The sequence below is a fragment of the Canis aureus genome, chromosome 17 (genome assembly GCF_053574225.1).
Source record: "Canis aureus isolate CA01 chromosome 17, VMU_Caureus_v.1.0, whole genome shotgun sequence".
Taxonomy (NCBI): Eukaryota; Metazoa; Chordata; class Mammalia; order Carnivora; family Canidae; genus Canis; species Canis aureus.
Genome location: NC_135627.1, coordinates 34,070,755 through 34,085,509, shown reverse-complemented (window position 1 = coordinate 34,085,509; position 14,755 = coordinate 34,070,755). Strand labels below are relative to the sequence as shown.

Below are 14,755 nucleotides of genomic sequence, written 5' to 3'. Positions count from 1 at the left end.
ACATAAAATACTAAGATAATCCACTTTTCATATTTGTAGATACAAAATATTTTCTCCATATTCTTGGAATATTATGATGGGTATTAAACAATTTGTTAAGTATGTAGCTTAATGCATTTTTTGCATAAATTCTTACAGTTTTAGCTTTAATGATTCAGAGGCCAAACTGATCATGTTGAGGCAGTTCTGTGATTTAAATTAATTATAACCTTAAACTTACTTCATAATTGCAATCAGACTAGGCAAAGGCTTGATTTTCTTGAAACAACATAGAGTTAATTAGAGTGAAAATAATGAACTATATAGCAAGGGATTTCACTATAGTCTCATAACTCAATTTTTTTCTCTTCAAGTTTTTATTTAAATTCCAGTTAGTAAAAAAAAAAAAAAAAAAAAAAAAAAAAAAAATTCCAGTTAGTTTACATACAGTATAATATTAATTTCAGATATAAAATTCAGTGATTCATCGATTACATACAATACCCAGTGCTCATCACAACAAATGCCCCCACCCTTAACCCATCACCCATTTAAAACATCCTTGAGTTATTTCACTTAGCATAATGCTCTCTAGTTCCATCCATGTTGTTGCAAATAACAAGATTTCTTTTTTTTCTTTTTATGGCTGAGTAATATTCTGATGTGTGTGTGTGTGTGTGTGTGTACCACAATTTCGTTATCCATTCAATGGTCAATGGACATTTGGGCTCTTTCTATAATTGGGCTATTGTTGATAATGCTGCTATAAACATTGGTGCGTGTATCCCTGCAAATCAGTGTTTTCATGCCATTTCAGTAAACAGTAATGCAATTATTCATGTCTTCAGCCCACTTTTAACTGGATTATTTGTTTTTAAGGTATTGAGTCTTATAAATTCTTTACATATTTTGGATAGTAACCATTTATCAGATATGTCATTTGCAAATAATCTTCTTTCATTCTGTAGGTTACCTTTTAGTTTTTTAAATTTTCCCTCACAGTGCAGAAGTTTTTTATTTTGATGAAGTCCCAATAACTTATTTTTATTGTTGTTTCACTTGCCTTAGGAGACACATCTAGTAAGAAGTTGTTCTGGCCAATGTCAGAGAGGTTACTGTCTGTGTTCTCCTCTAGGATTTTGATGGTTTCCTGTCCCACATGTAGGTCTTTCATCCTTTTTGAATTAATTTTCATATATGGTATAAGAAAGTGATTCCAGTTTCATCTCACAATTAAATTTTAATGGGAACACTAGCTTCTGATTTTTGTTAAATGAAACAGAATATAAGCTTCTATCTGGGAGTTAGATAACCTTGAAAACTTTAGCATTTTATTGATGACTAGTATAGAAGCTACAAAAGCAAATTCTGTTCTTTGGGATCTAAAGTTACTGTGTTATTCTTTTTTTTTTTTAATTTTTTTATTTATTTATGATAGTCATACAGAGAGAGAGAGAGAGAGAGAGGCAGAGACAGAGGCAGAGGGAGAAGCAGGCTCCATGCACAGGGAGCCCGACGTGGGATTCGATCCCGGGTCTCCAGGATCGTGCCCTGGGCCAAAGGCAGGCGCCAAACCGCTGCGCCACCCAGGGATCCCCCTACTGTGTTATTCTAATATAGGTTAGGTTATGCTATGGTGACAAACAATAGACATTTTTTTGTTATACCAAGACCACTTTAGGTTCCGGTGATTCACCAGATGGTGGCCCAACCTTATAGGTCCTTTAATCTCAGGGTACTTGCAATCTCAGTATTTGTGTCCACCATCTCTATCGCTGGGGAAAAGAGCACAGGGAATCTCATCCTGACGCAGGATTCTTTTACTCAGAAGAGATGCATGTCGCTTCCATTTCACAATTCATTGACCATGACAAGTCAAATGGTCATGTTCAATTTCACTGTGTGGGAAAGAGTCATTCTCCTATACGACCAGAGACAGTAACATAATGGGAAACATTGGTGAGTTCCAGGAATACTCCAGGAAGTGATGTAGTGGTTGTAAGAATCTGGTCCAACACCTTTTTTTTTTTTTTTTAGGCAGAATCCTTTTTACTTCTCCATCTGATGATCATTGCATTGAATATAAATGGAATCTTTCTTCTGTAATTTAATCAGTACAAGCTAAAGTACAACAAAGTATGGCATAATTTACTGCAGTGGAATTTGGTAGGACAAGGTTCTGTCTTGGATTCCTTCCAAGGGGTGTGGGTACTTAGTTCTTAAGTGCCAGAGGGACTTGGTTACAATATTGCCTTGTTGAGAAAGCAGTTCTGAGACTGGACCTGGAAGATGATACCATAGTGAGGCTCTCATTTAATTATCTCCCTCTGGTGTGCGGCCCTGAGATAAGACACACAGTTGGAAAAGTAATCACAAGCTACTATAGTAGAATATCATTACATTTCAGATAGTTACTAGATGGATTTAAATATCCACCTTTTTTTCTATGAATCAGTGTGACACCACTTGTATCCCCTACTAGTTACTGACCTGACCTGTTGTTAACGAAAAGAATATATACACATAGTGAAGGTCTGATAAGATGCAGTAGGCAAGATGCGTTAGCTGTGATCTTTTTTTTCCCCCTCTAAACCAACCAGGGTATATTATCCATTTGCTGCTTTTAAGGCTAGATAGGATTTTCTGTCATGATTTTTTATTGCTGCATATAGATTCCTAGTTTGTGCAAGGAAAGTGTCAATAATTTGAACCCATTGTCACTTTCTTTAATGACCTTTGGCCATTATGAACTGAGAAAACTTTGTTCCAGCATGTTGGTAGTCCACTTCTAGACCTACTTTTTTTTTTTTTTTTTTTTAAGATTTATATTTTTATTTGAGAGAAAGAGAGAGAGAGAATGAGCAGGGGGAAGGACAGAGGGCGAGGGAGAGAGAGAATCTTAAGCAGAATCCTTGCTGAACACAGAGGCCGACTGGGGGCTCGATCTCCCAACCCCAAGATTGTGATCTGAGCCGTTATCAAAAGTCAGAGGCCTAACTGACTGAGCCACCCAGGTGCCCCTTGGACTAACTTTTTAACTGAAATGTATCATGGTCAACTGTGAATAAAAAGATGTCAAACATGTATTGCCCTGTGTATTTCTCCCATGCCACAGAAGAATCCTTAAGTGTAGCTAATAAATGAACTGCTCTGGTACACTGTCTTTGTCCTCTTAACACAGGATTTGCCTGGGGAGCACACATGGGACTCAGGGTGGGGCAGACACTGTGTTGAAAGTCCGTGAAAGTGCTTCTACAATGTGCCTTTCACAGTAAGTGCCAGCCATTTAAGCAGCAATCTGAATCAGAGAACGCACTTGAGGTTTGCCACTTGTCCACATTTTCCATTATTTTATTATTACCACATATGCAATTTTTATTCCTAACCACATTTCCATAGTTTGTCGCCTTTTCAGCAAAAACAGGGCAGTACATTAAAAGATGTTGTCTTGCAAATGAACAAGAATAATATCCATTTATCGGGTACCCATACAGGATATTGGTGTCAATATTTTTAAAAGGAGCATCAGTCCCCTGGCCCGAGGGCATTAGAACATCCATTCTTTACTAGAGTTGTAGCCCCTTTTAGGAAAAGGAAACAGAAGAAAGGCATATTGCAGGGAAAAAGAGTTGATCTTTGCAGCTAATGAGAAAGATGTACACGGATTTTTAATTTTATTTTGTAATTGGATTTTTTTCTTCTATATTATTCTCCCTCATGACCTTCCCCCCAATATATTGTTGTATACAATGCCGTGCGTGTGGTCACCTCTATTCTTTCCTTCATCTAACAATCATGTATTGATGATCTACTATGTGACAAGAAAAAGCTGGTATTGGGGATAAGGAAATATGATTTTAAAACATTCACTGTTAACTAGGGGGAGATAACTAGATTAGGAATTATAGAACTAGAGTAGAAATAGAAACAAGGTGATATATAGGGCCAGCAAGAAGGGCCAGTATAAGTATCTCTGGGGAAGGCGCAAAGGGAGAAGAATCCTCACAGCTTTCTGAGTGTGAAGGATAGGGATGAGTAGCTCAAAGGGGGATGACTGGCCCAGGCAGAGGGAAGAGCCCAGAGACCTTAATCAGCTGAAGTGGCAAGCATCCTGTCAAGGTAGTGCTTCAGGTGAGGAGGGATGTGGCAGAAAGAAGAATGATCAACCTCTGGAAGCTGCCTCATGACTCAGGACCTTGGTGCCATATTATGGATTTTGGGCTTCATCGTGTAGGTGGTGGGAGCCACTGAGCAATTGGAAACAGAGAGGGCGATGATCTGACTTCCATGTTGGAAAGATGACTCTAAAGGCAAAGAAAGCAAAGTTTTAATGAGAGGGCGCTGGGTTGCAGGCCTGAGGTGATGGCCGGAGTGGCAGCGGGCATGGCAAGAAGAGGAGGGACGCTGAGGGAAATTCAAACCACAAAAGTAAGAAAACTTGTGAAGTGATGGGATGCAGAGGGTTATGGAGAAGAAAGAATCAGTGATGACTTCCATATTTCTGGCTTGTGTTACTGGCATGAAACAAGAAAAGAAATACAAAAAATGAGCATTTTTGGAGGGAACATGAGTTTGAGATGCCTAAAAATTGAAAAGGATATAGCCGTGAATGCAATAGTACTGACTAACATTTATCGAAAACCCAGTATATGCCAGATATTGTTGTAAAATGTATATTTTAACTAATATAATTCTCACAACAGCCCAAGTAGCTATGGCTAGTATATTTCATCAAATCTAACATGTCATCAATTATAAAACACATCCTGATATCAAAGATGTTAAATGTCCTTTCTAGAATTGATAAAAATATGATATTATCCCCATTTTATGGATGAAGACACTGAGGCAGAGAGATTAAGTTATTTATGTAAAGTAATATAGTTAGGTTCATAGAGGAGTGGGATCCGATGGTAAACAGTCTGGCTTCAGAAACTGTTCATTTACTCACTGAGCTATGTCACTGCTTGGTACATGTGGCTTTCAGGAAAGAGGAGCGGGGATGGAGATTGAGTTCTGAGCGTTATCCGTAAAAAACTCTCATATGGCCAAGGTGGGGATGGGGTGTATGATACAGGATTCATGAATTTGTGATAAAAAAATTTAAATTAAAATGGAAATAACATCGATAATTACAACCAATGCTTTTTTTGCTACATTAACTCTTCTTAGAACATCAGAGTACACCTATTTTAGGCAAACGTCCTACAAGAGAAACAAAAGATGCAGTATTAGAGCAGTTGCGTATCAGAATCACCCAAAGAAAAATTGGAAGTTTTCAGAAGGGAGGCAATGGAGCAGTTGATTTTCTTGACCTGTCAGCTCTGAACTTCCCTGTGCACACTGCCATTTCCTCACATGTTCCGGGCGACGACAGCCAAGAGGAAGAGGAGGACGGAAACCAACCTGAGATGATTGCCAGGCAAGTGTGCAAAATCAAGGCTGTGGATTTGCACGTTATCTAACAATCCTGGGAATAATTAAATTTCTTACCTGTGGGCAGGTGTGTACTTGGCCATTTGCCTTTACTTATTAGGAAGACAATGTCACTTGGCGCATGCAGTGAGTCACTTTTTGGATGCGATCCTTCTGACTCAGTAGGAGCAAATTTGTTTTGCAGGCACAGTTTTTTTTCCCCCTTCTTTTCTCCCACTCTTGTCTTCTGTCTTCCATTTCCTCCTTGGATTATCAGCTCCCAAAAGCGGGAAGCCGAAGGGTGAACGTAAGGTTGCAAACAACAGCGACTTGGTTTTATGGAATTGCACGGGAAATGGAAAAGAAAGATTTGGAGCCCACTCCTCAGGTTGGTCTAAACCTTATCCAGACCAAAATGATCAACAGAAATCAGTGCTGATGAGGAGGGTTGCAGGAAAGCAGTGTCTCCGGGTCCTCAGCAGGCTCGGGTGCACATAGGTGTAATTTGCCTTTGAAAAGAAGACAGTAGAGTAGCCCAGCAAAGAGCGCTGCTTGGGGAGCCGGCCCTCCAGATGGGGTCAGTGTGAACAGTCAGTGTGAACAGTGTAAGCAGCTGCAGCTTAACCCAAACAAAAGCACGTGTTTGTAAATGCCTTTGGTCCCACTCTTCCTGACAATAAACAGAGCAAATGGAGAAGCCACTTCGGCAAGGAATGGGTTTCCAAGAGAAGAGAGCTGTGCTTTGGAGAAGGATTCTAAACTTTTGATTTGCTGTGTTTTGGCTTCTGAAGAAATGGCTGGTTTCTTTAATTGGTTGTGGTTATTTAATCCCACTCTAGTTAAACCATCCTCACCAAGTGTTTTTGTTATTTTTTTTTAACTCCAAAAATAACCCCCCAAAAACAAAACACATGGCGTATTTGTTTCAGGAAGGGTATTTGGATAGGAAAGAATTCTATTTATATCTCTTTGGCTATCACTGGCATAATGCAACCATCTCTGTATTTTTACTTTATATTTATTTTGTACCATAACTTCTCTATCAGCCCAACAACCCATATTAAGTAATCAGATCAGTTAGGTGATAAACTGCCTTATGTAAATCTTTTGAAAAGGAGGTGGCTTATAAATACATCCAAGATAAATACAAAATAGCGAAAGTACCAAAGTCATCTCCAAGAGGATAAAAACAATTTCTTTGCTAGAGAAAAGTTTGGCAAAGATATGATCTGAGACTCAGGGGGAAAGTATAATAATTCTCTGAAAGGTAGAAGTAGGTAATGAGCTGTCTTGTCTGCTGGGTGCCTGCATGGGTGGAACCCAGGCAAGGCTCAGGCTGAAACTTTTCAGAGAATGTATCAGAAATTATATTCTGCAGCTGCTAGCAGGGACTGTGAAGTGGTGTCCTCCACAGGAGGAAGACTTATGGTTGTCTCATTTAATGACAAGTCCAGAGGCAGGCAAGCTAATCTGTTACATGGCAGCTCCCTGATGTCATCAGGCCTGGGCTCTCTGTACTCAATCTTGGGCTTATAAAATGGTTGTTGGGGATCCCTGGGTGGCGCAGTGGTTTGGCGCCTGCCTTTGGCCCAGGGCGTGATCCTGGAGACCCAGTATCGAATCCCATGTCGGGCTCCCGGTGCATGGAGCCTGCTTCTCCCTCTCCCTGTGTCTCTGCCTCTCTCTCTCTCTCTCTCTCTCTCTGTGATGACTATCATAAAATAAAAAAATAAAAAAATAAAAAAAATAAAAAATATTTAAAAAAAAAATAAAATAAAATGGTTGTTAGAGTTCCAGCAATCACATCCATGAGCAAGGGAGCTCTGCTTATTGAGATGGTCCCTTTTAAAGAGCTTTGCCTGAAGCCCTACCTACTAACATGCCTATCTTTGAAAGACCTAAGGAAGGTAGCTTTCCTCCCCGGGTCATTCTGCTAATAAGGAAGTGGGGGAGACTGATTATTGGGTAGATTCTGGTAATCATTGCCATAACCGGGCCCTGGATAGTGTCCAAACAATAGCTTAACAGCATTGAGGGCAAACCATGCTTATTTTATTATTTTAGCTAGGTCAAAGTTTTCAGAAGCTGAAATGCAGATGTTGCCTTTTTGTTAATACAGTTTACCGCCGAATATCATGTAGTCACTACTATGACATTTCACTACATCCAGGTATGGCTGAGCAATTGGGACCAGCAATTATAGAAAACCTGGCACCGAGAATTGAGTACTGATACCAACTGATCACATAATTCTATAGGACCATACTTCCTGCAAGAAGGTTACTATTATTATTATTATTTGGAATGGCATTTGAGGAGGTGAATGTGGAGCTGGTTCATTTTATTTAAAGCTGTTTTTCCAAGGGCTTCTAAGTAGCTGACTCCGCCTTCTTGGATCCCATATGATAGAGATGGAATGGCCCCAGGGGTTTCAGAATAAAACTCTAGTCATTAGAACTTTTCTAATGATGTCAATGGTGTAATAAACAGTTTTGCCATTGGTTTGGTATTTATACTCTAAGGACATGCAAACCACTGATATCTATCTTGCAACCCTCGGTCCATCAACAGCCGTATGACTCTTCTTACAAAATCCCTGGTGGTCAACGTGGCCCTCACCCCCACCCAGCATATACTAATAGGATCTCAGTAACAAGTTCACTTCTGAAAAGAAAGGGTTAAAACACAAAAAAACTTTATTTAACTCTAACAATTTTTTTAAAGATTTTATTTATTTATTAATGAGAGACATATATATAGAGAGAGGCAGAGACGCAGGCAGAGGAAGAAGCAGGCTCCAGGCATAGAGCCTGACGTGGGACTCGATCCTGGGACTCCAGGATCAGGCCCTGGGCTGAAGGCGGTGCTAAATTGGTGAGCCACCCGGGCTGCCCTAACAACAATTTTATAATTGCATCAAATGAAGGTAAGTAGAAGTTGTTGGTAATGTAGGTTCTACCATATTTGAAATGATTATTTTGTTTTATAACTGGGGCAACCTCATGGAAACAAAGAGAGGGTTTCATGATGGCAATTACTATATATGGCAAAAGTAATCTAGACTACATCCCAGAACATTCGGCTGGATTGTGGATCACCAACTGACTCCAGAGAGCCTCTGTGCTTGGATTAGCTCCACTGGGCATGAAACAAGGCACAAAATGGGCTGTTCTTTTCTTTTTCTAGAGAATTTCATACGTAGCTACACCCCCGTGTGAAAAATAGAAATGATTTTTGTTTTTAAATTGGAACCAACTGAACCAACTCAAAAAAAAAAAAAAATGTGGAAGGAATAAATTCAAGTGTGTGAAAGCATAAAGAGGCAAAAGGAAATAATTCTATTATAATTATTTTTCAACAAGGGCTTACATCTGTTTCTAATTTATACAGATTATTGACACATCTGGATGTTTGGCCTTAGGAATTGTAAGTTGCTGTGGTGGCATTTATTTTTTGAATCAACTCTTCAGACCACCCTGGAACTCAGGCAACTAGTTTGGAGAGAAGGTTGTGATATTTTAAATAAAGTTACCTTCTGGCATTTCAAAACCAGTGCAAATGGGATTCTATAAATTGTGGTTTTGCATATTTGACACCTGCAGGAAAAATAAGACCAAAGCCAAAGGCCTAATGGCTTGACAATGACAAATTATAACAGCCAGATAAAGCTATCAAAGGGACACTGGAGATGGGTGTAAGGTCAGCCATTCACATTAACCGTGGGGGACCCTAGATTTCAGCAGAAACCAAATAGTAACGGAGCAAATGACTGATGAAAATGTTTTAACGTGGCCTGACAAAAGTATGCGTTCTAACAATGAAAATGGGATTGTTAAGAAGTAACGTTGATTAATACTTTACCTCTTGGACTGATTCCTTTTGTAATCAGGAGCTAACTTTTCTCCCTATGTGGTCTGATTGTAGTAATTTATTCCAAGGGTATGAATAATGGGAATCATGGAGCAGACCCTTAAGATTTTAGAAAACAAGAACATGATGAAACACTTATTTCATGGCAAATATTTCTTAAATGGAGTAGCATGATTTTATTAAAGGGAACAGAAGACCATACATCAAAATCCTAACGTAAATCGGCAAAAACAAAACAAAATTCTCTGATCTAGTTCTTTAGTCTAAAGGTATAACAGAAATCATTAAGCATACAATATGCTTTGATTACTTTTGGGAAGAAAGCTCTGGAGCTCCTGGAGTAGTTTGGGTTTTTTGTTTAGCTGTCACAGCAAACCTTAAAATTCTCTCCTGTTGGAGGTGAAGTTTCGCTAGACAGGGTGATGTTGCATGGCAGATTGACATTAAAAAAAGGACATCTGGCTTTAGCATTCTTTGGAGCAATTATTGTGTTCCATTTTAAAAGGAAATGATCACACTTATAGAATATCTGATATGTTCTAGAAACAAGCTTATCTGTTGTGCTGACATTCCTGTGTCTTTATGTACCATTTTATTGAGTGTTCATAAAACGAGAACACCAAATGCATACCAATGCCTGAGATAAATGATAAAATGTTCCCAAGTATCAACCTCAAGTCAATTCATGATGTGTAATGGAGGCCTACTTCTTAAGGCCTTTTTAGTAGAGATGGCAATGAAGGAATCAGAATCAGTAGGCCCAAATCCAAAGACCTCACCTTGTATAAGATAGCTATGTAGTTAGCAATGCTCCTTTCTGCATTTCAGTACAGTCTTCTATTTTAAAAGGCTAATGGGTGTCCACTGGGATCAATTAACAGCCTCTGAGAATGGTTTCCTTGCAACTCAGTAGGGCGGCATGGTAATATGTACAATATTGACTTGAAGGGTTTAAAAACCAATATTGCTTAAAGTATCACCTACAGTGTTGTCATTTTCAAGCCTCAGGTTTCATGAGTGTGTGATTCACAAAGCTAGTTTAGAATATTTCTAGTTAGTTTTGAGTTTCTAACTCTTGATTAAGCACAAATGGCCCTCTAATAGATGCTTTAACAAGGGAAGACAGGAGTGAACATGAATACGGAGTTCTACAGGTACACGAGCATTTCATGAAGTGAAACTTTGCCTTGAAATCACTGCTCTGCTACTGGAAATAATAGTAGGCTGGCTTGAGCTTTGACCCATCCTCTCTTTTTCTCTGTGCATAGCAAGTGACACTGGCTATTTACCCAGAGCAGGGCTAGGAGGAAAAATTTTAAAAATGTTTTTAGTTTTTTAAATAACAGACCTTTGGAATGCTCATGCACACTGACAGGGGGTCCGGTCAAGTGTAGAAGTGGTTCTCTTCCAGGTAGATCACCAGACTGGGCTGGGATGCCCAGAAGACAATCATTCCTTGGTTTACAACTAAGAGAATCCATTTCTCTCCCAACAAACTTTTCCTTGGCCTCTCTTGAAGCTACAAATCAAAAGACAGAAAGGAACAGGACCCGGAGGAAATCAGATGTAGAAAGTGCCAGTTCAGAGAGAAAAGAAAAGCAAGAGGGAAGAAAGAGAGAAGCAAAAAGGCAGCACTAGGGCTGGACCTGATCTTCAAGATTCAATTTCTCTGATGTGCTGCACCTCCACACCTCATGCCTCTTCTTTTGCTTCTGACTGGAGGTTGGGAGCTGACGAAATAGGTCTTGGGGCAAATGCTGTTGCATGCTTAAGGCGAGGCAGTCCCAGAATGCCGAAGGTGGAAGGTGACACTGGAGGTCACTGGTCAAACTCCCTTCTCATAAGACGAGGGATCATGGCTCAGAAAGGTGAAGGGACGAGTGGAAATCTCTAAGCATGAGCCAGAACAAACCAACATCTTTGGCTGGTTTTTGGGTCTAGAGTAAGAGGAAATAATTATTAAAAACATTCTGAACAGGGATACCTGGGTGGCTCAGTGGTTGAACATCTGCCTTTGGCTCAGGTTGTGATCTTGGGGGCTCAGGGATCGAGTCCTGCATCGGGCTCTGCATCGGGAAGCCTGCTTCTCCCTCTGCCTATGTCTCTGCCTCTTTCTCTGTGTCTCTCATGAATAAATAAATAAAATCTTAAAAAAATATATGTAAATAGCTGTCTCTTAGTATTTACTGAGTATGTAGGGTACATTCCATATTGAGCCTGATGTAATGGGGAAGAGAAAAGGATGACTTAACACATTTCACTGACAAATTTGATGCATACAAAGTAGATATGCAGTGGTATTATAAGCCGGATGAACACAGATGGCCACACTATGAAGGTGAGAGTTCACCATTCAGAGAAAGAAAAGGAACTTTCTCTCCAGGCCTCTGGGACTAACAGGTTGGATGGAATTCTCAGAGGAATCATGTCAAGGCTTTGCCCGTGATGACGGTTTGGCCTGTCACATTCCGATGGAAGGAATCCTTGAGATTTTTCGGTTTGTGGAGGTGGGAGCATTTCTCCCTTCAGCCATTCCAGAGGGCCTATTGCTTAGTGGGAGTTGGAATCTTGAAGTGGTTTCTAATCATTACCTGAATCATCAGGAAGGACTCTTACTATTCTCTTTTCCTTCTTCCTTTTTTGTTTTTTTCTTCATCACGCTGTGGCTCAAGGCTTTTTAGGAGATCTGCTCTGATTTCAGAACCCGTATACAATCTTTCTCAATATTTGTTTTTCTCTTTTGACTGGTTGAATCACATTCATCTTTGATCTCTCACCAACCAGAAATTCCTATTCTTTTGACTCATTCATTTTCTTTACCAGGAAATATGGAAATGAACCTCTGTGTTATCATGTCTAAACCTTACATGATTTTCTGTTTTCTTTTCATCTAACCTTTAAGTTGGTCTCAACTATGTTTTCAATTTACAATGCTTGTTTTAAAACTATTTCTAACAGAAAATGATATTTTACTTATTAATTAGTAAGACCTTTCATTCTATATCCTAACTTTAACTTTGTAGGCCTAATATCCTTTTTGTTTTTCTGGATTGAGGACTCAGTACCTTATGGTTATCCAGAAATCTATAATTCTTTTTTTATACACTTATTTTGTTACATAAACTCATACAACCATTTCTGATACTTTCTTTTTTCACTTAAATAGTCGTTGGGATCTTTATGTTTCATAGAGTAACATTAATTTTGCTATTATTACAGAACAATCTCTAAAGTCCCAATTTTGGACTTTTAAGCTTTGACCTCCAGTTTTCCTGATGAGGGAATGTACATTCTGTGTCTAAAATGTCACTTCACAGATCCTGGGTGGCTCAGTGGGTTGAGCCACTGAGAGTGGGTCTCTCTCAGGTAGTGAAATCACAGGTTGGGTTGTGGGATAGATAGAGCTCCTCATGCAGCTCTCTTCTCAGCAAGGAATCTGCTTGAAGATTCTCTCCCTCTGCACCTCCCCCTACTCATGCATTCTCTTTCTCTATCTCCCCTCCAACATTAAAAAAAATAAATACATCTTTAAAAAATAAAATGAAATGTCACTCCAGGTAAACTTGTCCTTTGAGGTTTGGCTCAAATCCTTTGTCCTTCTGAATGTCTTAGGTAATCCTGAGACAGGGCATTTCCATTTCTCCTGGCCTCTCCTGGCCCTGGATTCCTGCTTCCCTTGACTAGCTCAGCTCATGGCTAACCCACTTCTGTATACTTTTGCCATTGCATACTCTGTACCCCACAAAGGGCACTGTCTGGGTCTTTCTTCTCTACATTCCAAGGCTCTGAGTTTAGCAGATGTTCACTGAAGTTCAGGGTCAAGGAGTTGTTTCATTAATTAAAAGAAATTTAAATAATAGAACCATTAAAATTTAATATGTAATATTGCAGTGCTCAAAAATCTTTGGTCTTTGGGAACTTTTTACTCTCTACCTTTACCTATTTTATTCTCTGCCTGGCTTGTGATCCTCCTTTCTCTACTCTGCATCTTCCCTCTGGTCATAACTCCATCCCAAGTCTTGAGAGTTTAATTATCTCAGTAAGTCCTGCCTTTCACCAGGGCATCTCTTCAGGATCTCAGCTTACACCGAATGTTTCAGTCAGGTCTCTTCCAACTGGGACTTTTTTTTTTTCCTATAAAGAACTCTGGCACCTGTCGTCAATCTTCCCTGGCAGCACATCCCTTGTCCCTCCTTCCAAATCAGATGAGTTTACACCAGAGAAAGCTGTACCTTTTTTGCAATAAACCTTTTGGTATTCTTGTTATTTTAAACATCTTATCTCATTTTATTTAAAAATATTTTTAGTGTTCTAATTTATCTTACATTGAAAATTCTCATGAGGAAATTATGAAAGCTACAGTGTTGTCAAATTTAATACAAGTGAATATAAGTGAAAGTTATAAATTGAACATGCACTTTTTCAGAAGGCTTTACCCCAATGTTGCATTAAACTTTGTTCTTTTTTCTCCTCTCTAGTGACTCAAAGTTATACATTCTATTCTATTTTTTATGGTTAGTGTCAATTTAAGGGGAATATATATATATATATATATATATATATATATATATATATATATATACATATATATACCTAGTTCTTGATCATCATCGAGAATGAAAAAGTATGGATTGTCCTTGGGCTAAATGAGAAATTTAACACATCTTTGGAATTACTAGAAACTGTTGAAATAATCTGAAGTTTTCAATCCAGATTATTTTATTATGTATTCTGCACTTTCAATTTCAAGAAGCCCCTTTATCTTTTCAAACAAATGTTTTAAGTCTCACCATTTCATGAACAATTGTTTAGACTTAGCTATTTTACCAAATCTATTAGTTACTACTCTTATAGAGCATCTTTTCCTTTCTTTGGATTCCCTGTTTGAAGGGAAGAAGCCCTCCATTCTATGTCTTCCCTGGACGTCCAAAGCACCTAAGTTAGCTTCTTCGGCCTTTGCCAGCCCTCTTCTCTACACCCAGAAATCACAAACCATAAATGATGCAAAACCTTCCCTGGTCCTCATGAACTTTGACACTGGTCTGAAGCTGAAACAGTTCCTGAATTTGTTTCATTGATTTTTGTGGCCTGTCCTTGTCTATCAGTCTGTTCTGATCTAGAGGGTCCAGGGCAGGGTCTTAGGGGAAGGCATACCTGGTAGACTTCTCCTCCACTGGTTGGTTGGTATGCTAACACTTGTCATCACCTGTGCTGTTTCTTGTGCACATTGTGAAACCCTAGTTTTTTATTGTATTATTTCAGGAGAAGTAGAAAGTAACATTGATGTGTGTAGGAATCCAGTAGCTCGAGGTTTGTACATTTCCCAAAAGGGAAAGGACATAGTGTGGTAAATAAAATAATATAAAGACTAGTATCCAGAAATCTATATCAGAACAGTCAAAGCAACTACTTAACAAGAACTGTATTTCTTATTTCCTGTGCTAAATCAGCCATGGTCTCTGCCCTCCAGGAGCTCATAGTTTTGTCAGGG

At 39.0% G+C, this 14,755-nt stretch overlaps 1 long non-coding RNA gene across 2 annotated transcripts in view; it reads right to left on the bottom strand.

Annotated features, from left to right (window-relative positions):
- Window positions 1-411: 411 nt before the first annotated feature.
- LOC144287908 (uncharacterized) overlaps window positions 412-14,755 on the bottom strand; it is a 41,395-nt gene continuing 27,051 nt past the window's right edge. The window contains exons 3-4 of one of the 2 annotated variants that reach the window (XR_013355735.1): window positions 4,065-4,283; window positions 412-2,261 (exon numbers count right to left, since the gene is read on the bottom strand). This is a non-coding gene — a long non-coding RNA (uncharacterized LOC144287908). Of the gene's footprint in view, window positions 2,262-3,309; window positions 4,284-14,755 lie in introns of those variants that run through there. The other variant, XR_013355734.1, reaches the window with a different exon arrangement.